This window comes from Peromyscus maniculatus, chromosome 10 (genome assembly GCF_049852395.1).
Source record: "Peromyscus maniculatus bairdii isolate BWxNUB_F1_BW_parent chromosome 10, HU_Pman_BW_mat_3.1, whole genome shotgun sequence".
In the NCBI taxonomy this organism is placed as follows: Eukaryota; Metazoa; Chordata; class Mammalia; order Rodentia; family Cricetidae; genus Peromyscus; species Peromyscus maniculatus.
The window spans coordinates 388,347-405,672 of record NC_134861.1 but is presented as its reverse complement, the minus strand read 5'-3'; the positions used below and the strand labels follow the sequence as shown (position 1 = coordinate 405,672).

At 47.9% G+C, this 17,326-nt stretch overlaps 1 protein-coding gene across 11 annotated transcripts in view; it reads right to left on the bottom strand.

Annotated features, from left to right (window-relative positions):
* Positions 1-16,895, bottom strand: part of Slc2a9 (solute carrier family 2 member 9) — a 155,785-nt gene extending 138,890 nt beyond the window's left edge. For 4 of the 11 annotated variants that reach the window (XM_042285918.2, XM_076545673.1, XM_076545668.1 and 1 more), the window contains exons 1-2: positions 6,579-6,665; positions 3,032-3,151 (exon numbers count right to left, since the gene is read on the bottom strand). The gene's annotated coding sequence lies outside the window, so the exon portion shown is untranslated. Of the gene's footprint in view, positions 1-1,739; positions 1,903-3,031; positions 3,152-6,578; positions 6,666-16,359 lie in introns of those variants that run through there. The other 7 variants (XM_042285920.2, XM_076545674.1, XM_076545669.1 and 4 more) reach the window with 5 other exon arrangements.
* Between the last annotated feature and the right edge of the window lie 431 nt (positions 16,896-17,326).

The window sequence follows — 17,326 nt, the reverse complement described above, 5'->3', positions numbered from 1 at the left end:
GTTATACTGTAGTGAATCTACTCTGTCTGTGTTCTTTATATGGAACAACAAAGCCTGGGTGAGGTATCTGTTTATAACATGATGTGCTGAACACCTGATACCCATTACTGAGACAAGCAGCTTGGGGAAAAATTAATTTAAAATATTATTACTCATTGACAATGCACCTGGTCAGTCAATGATTTTAACAGACTTATAAACATAAGAAGATTAATGTTTTCATACCTGCTAGCACGACACTCACTGTGCAGCTCACAAATCAAGGAGCAAGCTCAACCTTTAAGGCTTAATACTTGAATACTCTCTGTAACATATAGGTACAACAGTGATTCTCTGCAAGATTTGGGTAAATTGAAAACCTTTTGGAAATAAGTCACCATCCGAGACACCATTGTGGTTCACTGGATGAAGTAAAAATAACAACACATTATAGGATCATGGAAAAGGGTAACTCCAGCCCTCAGAGATTACTCTCAGAGATTCAAGACTTCTGGGAAGGGAGTAATGGCATATGGCAGGCATAGCAAAAGAGCTAGAGACTGCAAATGAATTTCCATAGTCATATGATAAAACTTGAATGGACAAGCAAGCAAACAAACAAACAAACAAAAAGTGCTTTCTTGCAGTGGAATCTATTGCCAAGGAGGATGCTATGAAAATTGTTGAAATGATAACAAAAGATTTATAACATTCCAGAAACTTGGTTGGGAAGGCAGTGGCAAGTTTTTGAGATGACTAAATGAAGATGATGCAGACAGGGCTGCAGGGATGAGTGGGGACAGTGGAAACAGGGATGCAGGATAAGCATGGACAGTGGAGACAGGGCTGGAGGATGACCAAGGACAGAAATGTTTTCATGCATGAACAGATGAGTCAGAAATAGCAAAACCTAAGCTGCAGTCATATGTAGCTATGATACTATGGAGATCTTGATCTTTTTGTTTTGTTTTGTTTTCCCATAATTTTCCTACATTGAAAAAAATGTTAATCTAATGACACATTTAATTGCTTTAGTTTTTTAAAAAAAGTTCTGAAATTTTGAGTAGCCAAGCCAAGTCACAACCGGCATGTACCACTTCCTAAGGTAAAAGGCACCACCCTGAAAAGAGTACAGGGTCTTCACCTCACCGGATGCTGCAGCCTGGGCTGGATTCAGGCCCAGGAGTCACCACAGCTGCCTTAGCCAGATGTCAGTGGGACACGGAAGGCCCTACACTGATGATAGTGGACATGGTATCACATTACATCCCTGGGCCTATTTTCCCTGAAACATTTGCAAGCCTCTTGGCAGCTGCCTAGGCTATCCTTGGCCTAGAGGAAAGGAGGAAAGGCGGAAAGGCTTCATGCCTCATTAATCCTTCCTTCCATCACCTGCTGCCTCCTCCTGGAAACTGACCTGTGTCTTCCTGGTACCCCAGAGCAAAATCCAATCATCCCAGAAGCCAGGACACAGAGACTGCTCGCTCTCTCTCTCTCTCTCTCTCTCTCTCTCTCTCTCTCTCTCTCTCTCTCTCTCTCTCTCTCTCTCCTCTCTCTCTCTTTCCTCTCTCTCTCTCTTTCTCTCTCTCTCCTCTCTCTCTTTTCTCTCTCTCTCTCTCTCTCTCTCTCTCTCTCTCTCCCTCCCTCCCTCCCTCCCTCCCTCCCTCCCTCCCTCCCTCCCTCCCTCCCTCCCCTTCCCTCTTTATATATGTGTCTATCTGTATCTATGTGTGCACATCTGTCTATCTCTCTGAGTTTACCTGTGTATATGTCAATCTCTGTCTGTCTGTCTGTCTCTATGTGTGTGGATGTCTTCTCATCAGCAGTGCTCTCCTATGAGCGCTGGCCCATTTTATGTATCACCATGGCTAGTCCACAGCGCCGCTGCACCGGTTGGATATCTGCAGAACCATTCAGAGGTTGCTGAAAAAGAGTTTTCCACTTTAGTCTGCATTTGCAACCATCTGACTTAAGTGAAGCAGATGGCCCTCTGCGATGCAGGCGGCCTTCCCCAGTCACTTCACAACCCCAAGAGAAAAAAACATGTGAGCCCTGAAGAGGAAGGGGACCCACCTCAGGACTACAACACAGGAATTCTCCCAAGTTTCAAGTCTTGGAACATGACCACATCAATCAGCATTGCTGTAAGTTGCAAGGTCCAATCCAGCCTTACTCTCTCCCATTTCCCCATTCCAACCCCCCCCTCAGAAAGTCCACCAAGCAAGGCCCCCTCCCCTGGAGCTACCCAAGAGGCCTACAGGGTATTTAAGCCTCCTAGAAAACCACCACGTTGTTTTTTCCTGTTTCCTCTCCTGGTCTCATCTCTGGGGATAAGGAAAAAAAAATCACCCAGGAATGTTTTGCCCAATAAACTTGCTCTTTTATTCTTAATTTGGCTTGATTCGGCTTACCGTGTAGGCAGAGAGACTAAATAATTGCTAAAGTGAATTTGTAGCTTGCTGTGTGGATTTGGGGCTTGCCAGTCCCCAAAATTGCAGGAAGCAATCCAGACAGAAAGGGGCGGGGGTCATTACCTACTGTTTTTTGTTTTCTTTCTTTCTTTCTTTCTTTCTTTCTTTCTTTCTTTCTTTCTTTCTTTCTTTCTTTCTTTCTTTCTTTCTTTCTTCCTTCCTTCCTTCCTTCCTTCCTTCCTTCCTTCCTTCCTTCCTTCCTTCCTTCCTTCCTTCCTTTCTTTCTTTTAAAGAACCCTGACTGATCCCCTATCCCACTTCTCACAGTGGCACAGTGGAAGGTCACAGCCTGTCCCTGTCTGTCCATGCTGGCAAAAGACCTGACTAGCCAGAAAGGAGTGCAGCATGCAGGACCTGGGGCCTGGGGGCTAGTCTCTGTGTGACTAAGCAAGAGCCAGGATTTGAAAGACAGTGGGGAGAACAAGTCATTGGAATCGGAAGCCTAGGTCTCTCCCATCCTGGCTTCCCTGCTGGGACCTCTACAGTTCTCCCTGGTGGTGATCACTGGAGGAGGGCGCTGCACACAAAGAGCCCTGGGAGGTGCCTGGCAAAGCCCTGGTGTCTGACAGTTATTTACTCACCCTTAAAGGAGGATCCCAGACAGAGCAGAGGTGGGACGGTGGGTTGGTGGAGAGGATGTCCTACTGGTTCTGGTTCTGGTTCTGGTTCTGGTTCTGGTTCTGGTTCTGGTTCTCCCTGAGCTGGAAATGAAACAATAGTCTTTAATGCCACCGACTAGGAAAGGTCGCCCAGGGAGAAAGAACAGAGAGAGGACTCCTGAGGAAGGCCGCCTGGGAAGAGATGGCAGGGAACAGTGAGCAGGGAGGGATGCAGGAATCAGCAAACAAGGCCACTGAGGGCTGGGGGTGACACGTCAAGTCTTTCTGACTCAAGGGTTGACTGACTCAAGAGACGGGTGTCATTATAGCAAGGGTGTTCCGAGTGTGCTGGCAGGGGAGAGACGGAGTTGAAAGAGGAGCCTGTGTGTAGACTGACTTTATAGGACCTCAGCCGGGGAGGAGGTGCAGGGAAGCCACAGGCGGAGGGGTGTGCCGTCAAAGGATGGACCAGGGTAAAATCTTGGCAGAGACTGTAGATTTGGAAGCGGGAAGGTGGGAGACTGCTAGGTAAGACTTGTATGTTCTGGGACCATCTATACCCCAAAGCTACCTGCGCTCTGACATCTCTCTATGCTGTCCCGTGCAGTCTACCTCCCATCCCACTCTGTCTGCATTCCATCACCCAGTGATGTCAACATACAGAGTGAAGCAAGCAGTCAACCTAAGGGAAGGCAGTACCCGGTGTGGGTGTTTGTCATGAATTCAGTCTGGAGAGCAGCCCTGTATCCATCCCTGCCGGGGTGTTGAGGGTCCGTCCGTGGAGAAGGAAGATAACAGGCCTTCACCATCAGTGAGTTCACAGTGACCAGCGTGGGCTTACATTTGGAAACGGGTTAGAGAAAATGTGACCTTAGCTGTGGTCAGAGTGTGGCCCATGCACCCACCACTGGGGTCATTGAGAAGTCAAGGTCAGGGTGTGCAGGCAGCTGTCAGGAGCATGGAGGCAAGAGAGAACAGATGTGGGTGGGAGTAGAGAAGGTACTTAGTCCATGTGACAGGGTTAAGACAAGGGGCCATGGGCCAGGGAGGGTGGACAGAGACTCAACAAGTACCCAGACAGTGAGGCTTCTGTGAGAGGGGCGAGCTAAGTGCTAGGACAGGATGAGGGATATGCATACTCTTTCTAAGAAGATGCTATAAAGGGCCATGCTCTGGTCCTTTCTCAGGCACATCTAACTTTGGGTCCATAGGCTGCATGCACCCTAGGATAGCTATCAGTGTAGCCAAACACAAAACTGTAAACATACTGAAAATACAGGGTTTTCTTTGCATTTTTTTTTTCTTTTTGGTTTCTATCACATCATTCTGGAGCATTAACTCTGTAAATGGCAATTTGATTCTGGGCTGTCCAAGTCTGGACACCTGGGTGAGAGGGCTATGATTGATGATTTGGGCTTCCTTCTCATTCACAGCCAACTGGGATTGGGTCCTATTTCCTGGTCAGCAAAGAACGGCAAGAGAGCTGCTAACTCAGCAAAACCCACTGCCCACAGAGTGCCGCAGTAAGAGCTCCAGATTAGAAGCCTCACCCTTCAGGCTCCAGAGCCAAGGACACTCTTCCTCAGTTCCAGTAGGTCTCCTCACCAGCAGGTTTTGTGCAAGGGCCACATTTGAGAGCTTATGCCTCAGGTAGCATGGACTCTGGGACCAGGGTTTCTAACCTCAGCTCTATAACTTACAAAGCTGTGTGGCTAGCAGAAAATGACTTGACTTCTCTGTGCCTCCATTTCAAAGGGAGAGGTTGACAAGGGCTGCTGAGAGGGAGGGATGCACCTAGTCCACAGCAAAGGTCCAGGAGCTAGAATGACAGGGTAATCCCCACCTGAAGCACAGCCGACGGCCCCTGTAGACAGCTGTGGCGCTCCATAAGGAATAGCTGATGTCTTAGAACCAGTTAAGGTGGCTCACTATCTAAGTCTGCTTGGTATTAAACTAGAGAACTCTGCATGCCCTCAACACAACTAGGTAAGGCTTAAATAGAACAAGAAACAAACAAAACCCATGAGATAAACACAAGATCTGTTTAGGGGCACTGCTATGTCAGCTCCCTGCACCTCAGCCTGCAGTGACCAAACTGCCATTCAGGACAAAACTATACCAATGCTCCCCTGAGAGAACAGGTCAGTTCCCACGAGAGAATGCTCCTGCACTCAGTGGGGAATGCCCCAGTCCCTTGAACGTCAGCAGCCACTGTGGCAGCCCATGCTCTTCTTCGCCAGGCCTCCTCAAAATCCAGCAGCGACAGGGATAATAGCCAACAGAGCAAAATACCAGGAATCTGCTCTAGCAATGGGACCTGACCCCTACCTAGGCCGTCCCATGGTTAAATATTTAGGAAACCACCACCATCACCATTCTACTGCGGCTGCTAATAAAATCCCACAGCTGATGTAGGGTTAGAGAGAAGACAGCTTTGACTCAAAGAAGTGTCTCACCCACACAGCTTATCCTAGAGGCCGGCTCTGAGCCCAGCTAGATGAAGTGAGACCTCCTTCAGGAGCAAAGGCAAGTAAAGGTGCTTCCAGCATCAGTGGGCCACAGAGACCGTCAAGAGATACGGACTCTTCTCCCTCCTGACCAAGCAAGCTAGAGGCCACCCTTCCTAGAAATGCCTAGGTCACTGCCTCGCGCATGTGGCTCAGCATTGTGCATGTGGCTCTGCTGAGCTGAGCGGAGGCTGGTGTGGGCTCCATCAAGCTGCTGCCTGGTAGCTCAAGCAGAAAATCTCACCGCAGGGGCCAGTGAGATGGGTAAAGGAGCTTGCCACCAAGCCTGATGGTCTAAAACCATGGAGGGGAGGGGGGCAAAAAACCAACTTGTTCAAGTTTTCTTCTGACCTCCATGCACATGCATGTACACACACACACACAAAATGTAAAAAAGAAAAAGAAAGAAAGGAAGGAAGGAAGAAAGAAAAAGAAAGAAAGAAAGAAAGAAAGAAAGAAAGAAAGAAAGAAAGAAAGAAAGAAAGAAAGAAAGAAAAGAAAGAAAGAAAAAACAAAACATGATACACACTGGGCTTTGACCTCTCCTATTGGCTAGCAGCTTTTGGCTCTTGCTTTATTCCTGGTGCTCAATATTTCCTGGAGTTTAAGTTCCAGTGATTAGCACGAAGCTAAAGCGAATTCTAAAACAAGGTTCCAGAAATGAATGTGGAATAAAGGAGATTTTGAGAAAGAGAAGGAGAGAATAAGAAGGGATATGAAGATTGGGAAGAGAGAATTACGGACAATTAGGAGGAGGGAGGAGAGAGGCAGGAAGGAGGGGAAGGAGGGAGGGACATGGGAATAATTATGGACACAACCACACACAATGCTGTTCCTATAGAAAGCTTGCCAGACACCACACTAAGTACTTTATCTGCATATTCTCCCTTAATCTTCACCAAAACCCTGCAAAGCTCATTCTCAAGTTCCTCCTTTATCAAATCCCTGCCTCAGTTGCTCTGGTAGTCCTCATCATTGGCAAAATCCTCCCAAAGCTGCCCGAAGGCAGGAGGGTAACTCACCTGTGCCCTGAGCCTCCTCGTCCACTCTAGTCTAAAGAGCAAATGGACTATGCCTCATGAATAGATCAGCACCCAATATGATCAGATATGAACCCGGGAACTTGCAAAATAAAACAGCATTAATGATTAAACTGCATCCAGCTGTTATTGTAAACATCTGGGATGCCCATCATGATAAGCAATTAATGATTAACATCTGAAGATCGATGACAGCAAGCTGAGCTGACTGAAAACATGACCAGGCGTGTGGCAGAATGTGCTCAAGCAGGAATCTGGGGCAGAGAAATCCAGATGAAGCCATTCTCAGACGAGCCAATGACCTTGGCATCCCTTCCTTGTGTGTCTTATCGGAGATCCCCTTAACAAGAGGATGCCACCATGGGACAATTAAACCCCCTGGCCTGAAGCAAAAGTCAACTGGAATGCCATGGAAGAGTCACATGTGGGTGTCAATCCTGGAGCCCAGACAAGGCCACACCTCCTAATCTTTTCAAATAGTGCCATCCTCCAGTGTCCAAGCATTCAAATCCATAAGCTTATGGGGGCCATTCTCATTCAAATTACCACAGGTGACTCCATCTAGACATTAAGCCCACCCCCACACTGAGCCATCGCACACCTGTTCCCCAAGATCCAGCCTGAGGTGCTCCTGCTCAGCCAGTGCCCTCCTACGGCTAAGAAACGTCTCACACACCGAAGACAGCAGTGAGCTTCCGTGGTCCTGCCCAATCTGCTCTGCCTCAAGCCTTGGTCTCCTTGAGCTTCCCCTAGCCTCACAGGCCAAACAGCTAAGACTCTGCGGCCTTGAAAACCCTTTCTCTGTCTGTCAAAGCTCAGCATTTTGGCTGGAGCAGAAGCCATCTCATCTCACACAGGCAATGGCCACAGCCTTCTGAGACTTCTTTGTCTACCTAGCAACATCTGATGGATGACTGCAGCAAATCAGACTCCTACAAACCACCCTCCTGAAAGCCCTCAATGGTTTTCTAGGAACCCACCCTCCTGAGCTCAGACAACCCTTGCACCTCATCAGTGTGCCTGCAGCCATTGAGGAAGGCGTTGGCACTCCAGACAAAGGCTCAAATTCTAGAGCTGCTGATGAGCCACTAGGAGTCTCCAGAAAGCCACCAGGACAACATCTGTCCCCCTGCCCGTCACTATCCTCTCTCTTGTTAGTCTACTATGATCTCTGCCCCTGGCCTTCCTGATGTCCCAGATCATCCACACTTCCCCTGTCCCAGGACATCCGGGCTTGCCATTCCTGCCTTCTAGCCAGGAAACCCGTCCCAGAACCCCCACAGGTGGCCTTGTTCTGGTCCTAGAATGACAAACTTTCAAATGCCTCCTTCTCAGGACTGTTCAGATGCTGCCTACCCCTCCCCTACTCCAGGGGCCTGCTCTCCCTGTCTCTCCCACCTTTTCCCTCTCCCCTGCCCTCAGTACCTTTAACTTTCTTCTTTTGGTCAATGAGTCTACTTTATTTGTCTGGGGCTTTTAGCTACAGTCTTCTGCAGAGGTTAACTCCCAATGCAGAAACTTCCGCTCCTGTTCCCTCTGTGCACTCCCCAGTGTCCAGAGCAGTGACGAGTATTCCTGATCAGAGGAGTCAGAATGCCAGGGGAGGTGTTCGGCTTGTTTGCAGCTGCCCGGGAGTCCTGCTCAACATTGCACCTGAGACTGACACAGGGCATGACGAGCCATATGCTGGGTGAGGGTGGGCAGACTTTTCTGTGATAGAGGTACAGTCCTAGAACCTTGGTGGCACTGGAGCCCAGTGTCTTGTGTTGGGCCAGGGACTTCCTACCCAGCTGGCTTTCCTGGTGCTTGACTCCCACACTTTCTGCATCTGGCCAGAGCTGGTCCGTAGCCCCCAGCGCATCATAAATCTCCTGCCACCCATCCTGTGGAGACCGAGGGGCCACTGTAGCTCCTTGCAGAGAGGGGCCTGGCTGCCTATAGGATTGCCGTAGCTGCTGTGTTCTGTGCCTCCTTGTCCTGCTCACAGGCATCCCACAGGGCACGTGACTTCTCCATGAACCAATCTTGATGGAGAGCTGACAGTTTGGGTGGGACAGTGATTGGAAATCACATAAATCAATCTCTCTGGGGTTGGGGAGCACGTACATGCACGGGCACGTGGAAGCCAGAGATTGACATCGGGCGTCATTCCTCAAGCACTGTCCACCTTGATTCCTCAAGTAGGGGCTTTCACTGATCTTATCTGCTTGTCTCTGTCCCCCTTTCCTGTGATTACAGGTGCATGCCACCATGTCCCGCTTTTTTTCAAGTGGGTGCTGAGGATCAAATGTGGGTCTCCATGTTTACAAGGAGAGAACATTACCAATCAATAATCCCCAAGCCTTACAATCCTCTTGGGTGAAGAAATTCAATAGACGCAAACATCTCTCTAGACTTCTTCAAGGTTAGGATCATTTTTTAAAAGTGGATCTGAACATTCCAAGATCCAGAACCTCTTCCTTGACCCTTGGGTTTCGCTTAAGTGGGAGCAGCAAAGCTCTGTACACACATCAACCAAAGTTCAAACCATGACTGTTGCCAGCCAGCTGTGTGACCTTAGAGCACACACTTAACCTTTCTGAGTTTGGCTTACCTGAATCACAAAAGTGACAACATGTTCCTGTTTGGGGATTAATAATAACATGTAGACTTAACACCCAACATCCAGCAGAGGCTGGTTGAGTGTAGCTATTTTTAAGGTCTGTAAGTCAATCATTCATAAAATTCAGAAGACTCAAGATAAATATTTATACTTTGACATTCGTTGAGAGTTTTCCTCAGGTGTTCTGCTTGGTAGAGCCATCTGGCAAGAATGGAGCAGTCTCTGGGACCTGAGCAGGTCTGCACCACCATGCTGCTTTCTGGGAGACTCAGCACATGTCCTGATGGTGAAGGCCCAAGGCCTACACACTGGCCAGCATGGGTCTTACTGAGACTTGACAAGGCCAGTCTGAGCCCTTTTGTTGAACACAGCCCTGGAAAGGAAGAGCCTCAGGCTGCTGATGGTGTCTCTGCTCACTGCAGGGATCACAGGCTCCTGCTTCAAACAGCTTAGGTGGTACAGAGAATTGAGAAGCCCAGAAGATGGGTTTGTTGGAGAGGATGATTCTGATGAAGAGAGGCATAAACTGATTTGTGGTGTCAGGAAGGGAGAAAGGATCATCTGAGCCCCCAACGATGCTAAAATGCACTGAAATGTACTGTATGGAGTGGGCAAAAAATACAGGTGCAACATTCTAGTATCCTATTATTCATAGTCTCTCCAGTAAGACGGGACTGGAAAAGAGACATGCTCACTCATGCATTTGTTTATTGACCATCCACATGTCCATTCAGCAGTCTGTATAAAGGCCCTACTATGTGTCAGGCACACAGTATGTCTAGACAGGGAAAAGTCCTGCCCACCCCTCCCCCTAGCCCCTATACACAATAGACTGCAGTCAGACGCCAACAACCACACACTTATGTTATAATTTAGGTATAATCTCTTGGGGTTGATGTTTAGACACTGTAGTGGTTTTGTTTGTTTGGTTTGGCTTTGAGTTTTATCTCACTGTACATCTCCAGCTGGTCTGGAGCTCACTATGTAAATCAGCTTGGCCTCAAATTTATAGAGATCTACCTGCCCCTATCTCCCGAAGGCTGGGATTAAAGGCATACACTTCCATACCTGGTTCACCGTACTGGCTTGTATGTGAAATGTCTCCCCTAGGCTCATGGATTTGAACACCTGGTCCTCAATTGGTGGTGCCACTTGGGGAGGTTATGGAACCTTGAGAAGGTATGGTCACATTGGGGGAAATGCACCACCCATTTGGATGGGCTTTGAGGGTTTATAGCCTCACCCCACTTCTTGCTCTGTCTCTCTGCTTTCTTCTGTGTGTAGATGGAAAAAACATGTGAGCAGCCAGGCATCTGCTCCTGTCAGCATGGTGTGCCCCCACATTCCCCATCATTATGGAACGGTAAACCAAAATAAATTCTTTCTTCTACAGGTTGCTTTCGGTCATGGGATTTTGTCACAGCAAATGCTAGAGATGGTAGCAGGTGGCAGCAGTTGCTAGGAACGGTGGCAGGAGAGCCTGGCTTACTTGAGAAAATTTAAGGAGCTCATGTCAAGCGCTGAGTGGGGTGAGGGGCCAGTCAGTCAAGCAGCAGAAACCATCAAGCAGAATGTGCTTGGGCCAGAATGTGCTTCTCTAATGTAAGTTAGAGAAGTGGTTCTCAATGTGTAGGTCACTACCCCCTTGGGGATCAACTGACCCTTTCACAGGGGTCCCCTACACCTAAGTCCATCGGAAAACCCAGATATTTGCATTATGATTCGAAACAGTAGCAAAAATACAGTTTTGAAGTAGCAATGAAAATAATTTTATGGTTGGAAGTCACCACCACATGAGGAACTGTATTAAAGGGTCCCAGCATTAGGAAGGTTGAGAACCACTGTTAGGGAGATGGGTGGAGCCATGGTCATGAGGCAAGCTTAACATTGGGAGCAATGTTAGGAATGTGGGTCTGACCCCAGAGCAATGAGAATTCTGATGGTTTCTAAATTCGGGTGGGAGTTGGGAGCTGACTAAGTCAGGTCTTTAAGAAGGTGGCCTGGTACTCCATGGAACTGAACTGGGAGGTTTAGGGGAGACAGAAAAAAATAAAATATATATATTTGGTAAGGAGGATCTTGGCTACAGCCCCAGAACTGCAGCTAAATGACACTCGTGGAGAGTCAGACTTCCACTCACGAGCTGCTTGCTGAACTTTCATGCCCACTTTCCCCTCTCTCTGCCATGGCAGGGAGTGTCCACATCCCTCTCCACTGTGTCAGGTACTGAGTCTCCAAGTGGCTCCCTTCCTCCTGTGGTCACTGAGACTGTGACAGCTTGCTTGAGTCTGCCATGCTAGGTCTTGTTCCTACAGAAAGCTAAGACTGTTCCAAAACTGATTGGATGAGTCATGTGAATCTATGTCACCCTGTCCCCAACCCTGGAGGAGAATCTTTGTTCAGACTTCTCTACCTCCTCCCCGACTACTTCTAGAACATTCTCCCTCCTCCCTGCTTATCTGCTCACACTTTGCCCTCAAAACCTAACCTGAGTTTGAACCTTCCCAAGAAGTCTCAAGATTCTGTATTTGATAAGTGAAGAAAGTAAGCTTATGACCTTTGACCCCAGGACCATGTTCACACTCTTCTGCACGGTACACTTTGCCTTCACCTCTGTGTCTCAGCATCCTCTCCAGCCACTACAAATTGAGGAACAGCTGACACGAGGCCATCAATCTTCCTTTTTGCTCCCAGGGCAGACAATGTAGGGTGTGTGTGTATGTGTGTGTGTGTGTGTGTGTGTGTGTGTGTGTGTGTGTGTGTCTGTATGAACGCATGTCATGTCTTTACAGGTACCCAAGAGGCCAGAGAGGGTGTCTAAGCCCCTGGAGTGGATTACAGGCAGTTGTGATCTGTCTGATGTGGGTGCTGGGATCCAAACTTGGGTCTCCTGGAAGCAGCACATGCTCTTACCTGCTTAAGCCCTCTGTGTAGCCCCCAGCAGACATCCTTAATCAATTGTACTACCCTTTCCACGAGCCCAGACTGAGCCTCTGAATCCTTGTCAACAGATGACCATGAGTTCTCCGTGGGAACTAGACTGTGGGATGAGATGACACCTGTTGGCTCTGGACACTGACTCAACTCTGCCTCGTGCACATACCACACCACCTGGGAACCTCTGCCCATTTCCTCTGCCTTCCCCACCCTGACCACAACCACATAGTCCAGATATTGCCTCTCCTTTTTTGATGATTCACCTCAGCCAGCGGGAATCACTGAATCCACCATTGGCAGAGGAAGGGAGGCCCAGGCACCAGTACCAAACCCTTCCAACCCAGTGACGACTTTGTCTTGTATTGATTTACGTCATTTGTTTTTAGTCATGAGAGAAGCAGTGGTGGTAGGAGAAAGAGAAATAATTGAACATGGAAGAGACTCCTTCAAGCTCCATCCAGCATCTAGACCAGTATGTTTCTCAACCTGTGGGTTGCGACCACTTCGGGGACACATATCGGATATCCTGCATATCAGATATTTACATTACAATTCCTTACAGTAGCAAAATTACAGTTATGAAGCAGCAACAAAATAGTTTTATGGTTGGGGATCACCACAACACGAGAAGCTGTATTAAAGGGTTGCAGCATTAGGAAAGCTGAGAAACACTGTTCTAGACCAAGAAATTCCTTAGCTTGGCTTCCTCAGTATTCGTAGCACTCAAAATAGGTCCTGAGGGGCTGATAAGATGGTTCAGCGAGTTAAAGCCCTCGAACTCACAGAGATCCACCTGCCTCTGCCTCCCGAGTGCTGGGATTAAAGGTGTGTACCACCACTCCTCTGACTGACTTCCATACATGTGCTATACACATATATCATCATCATCATCATCATCATCATCATCATCATCATCATCATTTTTAGGTATCTCAAAAAAAAAAAAAAAATAGATCGTGGGAAAGCTCCAATGGCCAGGTCCTTTCTGTGCTTAAGGGGATGACTCTTCTTCAGCCAACTTCAGCCACTCCCTGCTCTAACTCTCAAGTTCTCTGGCTAGACCCAGCTGCCCATTCACTGACTCAGCAAAGTTTACATCATACTTGCTCCTAGGGGAGCACACCAAGGCTCAGAGAGGGGAAAGTGCTAGCCCAAAGTCACACTGCATGGCTGGTACAGGGTTCAGAGGTCAGAGCCCTTGGTGCTGATATGCTAAGCCGGGTCCCTGTCACCAGGCTTTACTCCCTCTGCCTGTCACGGAGGTTCCTGGTCTTTGCACCCTTGGGCCGCTGACTGGACAGAAACCACACCCATGTGTTACCTCCCTCCCAGTGGCCTTGGCCTTGAGCCAAGCCTTTTGACAGTCTCAGCTCAGGGACATTCCCACCTTCCCAGGACACGTGAGGTACTTTGTACTCAGGCTGGGCCAGGCCAAAGGTGGCCCAGCTCCCCTCTCAGGCCTGAGTCGTTACTGAAACTCCCTGAAGCCCAGCTTCTGCATCTGCGTCATCATGGGCATAAGCCCCACTTCCTGAGCGAGCTGGCTTCCGTACAGTTCCACAGCCACAGATCCAGAGCCCATCACAGCTGGCTCTTTGTATCCAAAGGTTCTGCCATTGGAGTCAAGCAGCCAAATACCAAAATAGGGAGGAAAACTGTGTCTGTAGGAGCCAAGAGTGGGCCTGTACCCCCATAGCATTTACCCCTGGTGCATCAGCTGTCAGAAACCATCCAAAGATGCAGGGCAGTGAGCACAGGTGAGAGCCAATGCCAAGGTGCTTTATCTATGGGGCGTAAGCATCCAGTTTTCAAACTACAGCCATAGTTACTGGCATAGACAACAAAGTTAGAAAGGGAGGGGAAAGTGTGAGCATTTAAGCGAGCCTGTGCTGGGATGGCACTGTGCCAGCAGTGTGTACTTGTCCCTGGCATATGTCCTGCCCTCATCCCTGGCTCCAGACATCCAAAGGTCTGAGCTTCTCACACCTCAGCCCTCGACCTGCTGCTGCCTCAGCCATGAGTCCCCTACAAAGGCCTCCTTCATCTGTGTGCCTCCCTTGGCCAGTTCAAACTCACAATCTGATTTTTCCCAGGCAGTCTCTGGGAGGTCCTGACTGGTTTATTCCAGTCGGGTGCCAGGCTCTCAGCCAGCAGGAACCCGAGGGAACAAAGAGCAAGGGCTTCAATGTTCTCAGACAGATAGAATCAGGACCTCACTGTGACTGACTTACTCTATAGTTAATCAGCAGGCTACCCCCGGCTTGGAACAAGCTTCCCTCCGCTGCATAATGGCACCAGCCTACTCTCCAGGATCCACTGCTCCCCTTCCCAGGGAGGAGACTGGCCTCTGTCACCCACCTACACAAGTACTATCTGTTTGGTTTCAGTGACTCAGGTTCTTGGGGAAACACAGACACAGACAGGATTCAGATATGTCAAATGATTTGCCTGTGGTCACACAGCTGTGTGTTGAGACTGAAGTGTGCTGGGGCCTCTTGGACACCTCCTCACATCCCCTTTTCACCCAAGAAATTTTTATGTGGCCCAGGGTATATAAAATAGGCACACAAAACCCAAACATTTACTGATAAAACCCTAAAGGAATCTATTTTAATATTAAGTGAACGTCCACCTTTACCATGTATTTGCACACAGAAGCAAAATTGTATACTAAGGAAATGGATGCACTTGTTTAATTTACACAAAATTTGAGCCTCAGCTGAAGGTTTGATTCTGTAGGACACGACATCTTCCAGGTCTTTCTGGGATGTGTAGTATTTTGATTTCATTATTGTCAATGCTGAGAATATTACTTCACATAAATACATAGTACAGAATGGCAGAAGCATGTTTAGGACCATTTAGAAATTGCTAGAAATTCTATCCTAAGCTTGGAGAGATGGCCCAGTGGTCAAGAGCACACGATGCTCTCGGAGAAGACCTGAGTTCAGTTCCTAGCACCCATATCAGGCAGCTCACAACTGCCTGCAACTCCAACTCTGGTTTATGTGAATGCCTGCATTGACATGCATTGCTGTGGATATCGCTCTGTATAAATAAAATGCTGATTGGCCAGTATCCAGGCAGGAAGTATAGGTAGGACAAGCAGAGAAGAGAATTCTGGGATGTAGAAGGCTGAGGCAGAGAGACGCTGCCATCCACCGCCATGAAAATCGAGATGTAAAGTACCAGTAAGCCATGAGCCACATGGCAACTTATAGATTAATAGAAATGGGTTAATTTAAGACAGAAGAACTAGATAACAAGAAGCCTGCTATGGCCATACAGTTTGTAAGCAATGTAAGTCTCTGTGTGTTTACTTGGTTGGGTCTGAGCAGCTGCAGGACTGGCAGGTGAGAGAGATTTGTCCTGACTGTGGGCCAGGCAGGACTGGAGAAACTCCAGCTACATATGCATAGATACACACATACACATAACAAAAAAGAAAAACAACCCTAGCACAATACCATCTGAATATTCACTAATTTGATACCGCTGTGCTGAGGCATGATAGTATGAAAATATTGAAAGTTTTGTTTCCATAATTAAGTCAATGGTGTTTCTACAAGAGCAGAAAACTTGGCTCTTACAGTTTAAAACACCATGAGTCACAGCACAAAGGAGTCTCAAATCTGAGCCTGTGGGTTTTCGGGCAGAACTGGTGGTGGTATTGAGCATGAGAGCATGCCCAGAGCAAGGCATGCATGTTGTATGTTCAGATCCAATGACGCCATGGCCACACCATACTACATGAGTGAATTCACTGCCAGAAGCAACTCAGATTCATTACCTGTTTGATTCTGAATTAATTTTTGGTCATTCTGTGTTCAAGTCCCTTTACTGTTGTCAATATTTTTGTGACACCCCACCCCCAAATACACACACATTCAGTCACATGACTATACACAGGTTTGGGACCCACCAGCAAGCTCCAGTTGGCATTCTGACCATCTCAAGAGGCTCGTGTTAGAATAATCTGGAGAGGTAGAGTGTGAGCTCTGGAGCCAGAACCCTGGGTCAGTTGTATGACACAAGTCAAGAACCTTCTGTACTATTTTAATCAACAGGCTTCAAGCAGGACATGACATGTTCAGTGGTTGCTGGCCTGGTCACAGGCAAACCGCGGCTCGACATCTCCCTTCCAGCAGTGAAATGGGTGTCAGTTGTGCTAATTTAAAGATGTTAGTGGAACAGGGCCTGAGCCCCACTCCAAACAGCACTCACCTTTGCTTCAGGGTAACAGGATCACATTCCGGGCACACACTCTTCTCTGTGCTGGAGAGTCACAGCACTGCCAGGCCCCTCTCTCTCTCCAGGGCCATCAGCCCCACAGTCCACAGCTCTCCATCCGGACTGCTGGCAGTCCAATCTACTGGTAACGCTCCGCTGGCTCACTCTACCCAACTCTGGTTTCTGATGAAAAACCTACTGTGTTTTCATCAGAACTGACGATCTGACTCATTATTCCCAACACGGAAATGCAGGCTATCCCCTTGCTTGACTGCCGCAGGGGCCAATAAGAAAAAAGACAGAAATGGGCGAGAACTGCTTATGCAAACAGCCTGGGGCATGCAGACAGCCTGGGGCATGCCAAAGCCTAAGGACCAGATCACCTGTGGAGATCTGAATAGTTGAAGTAAATATACTAGAGATGAGTTAGGGTTGCTGGGAGCCTAATTCCAGATGGTCTGATAACCTGGGATGGATGTGTAAAGTCAGCACAATGAAGAAACTGTGATCACCTACTTCAAACAAGTGGCCCCGAATAACTTGGGCTGTTTTTATTTATACTATTTCAATAATTTGCATGAACAATTTTATAATCAAATTTGTTTCCTTATGTTTCTAATAATGGTTACAATAATTGCCAGTTTGTTCCTTCTGTCCCTCAACTTTCCCACCAGTATCCATCACCTACTTGATCTATCTCTACTGTTAGAAACATCAGCAGAGCTGCCAGCCACAAAGGAAGTTTTCTAACTAGACACACCTACAGGCAGAACAGTGTGTCCAGTTGGCAGCATTTGACGTTATGGCGTCATGCAAGCAAGAGACAGTTTTGTCTCTAGTGGTTAATATTTACATCTGGTAATGTCTGGGATCTCACAATCAACTCAGCAGCCAAGGCTGGATCAATTCATTCTTCATTCTGTACTACTCTATCTCAATGGAGATATACCAGGTTTCCCCC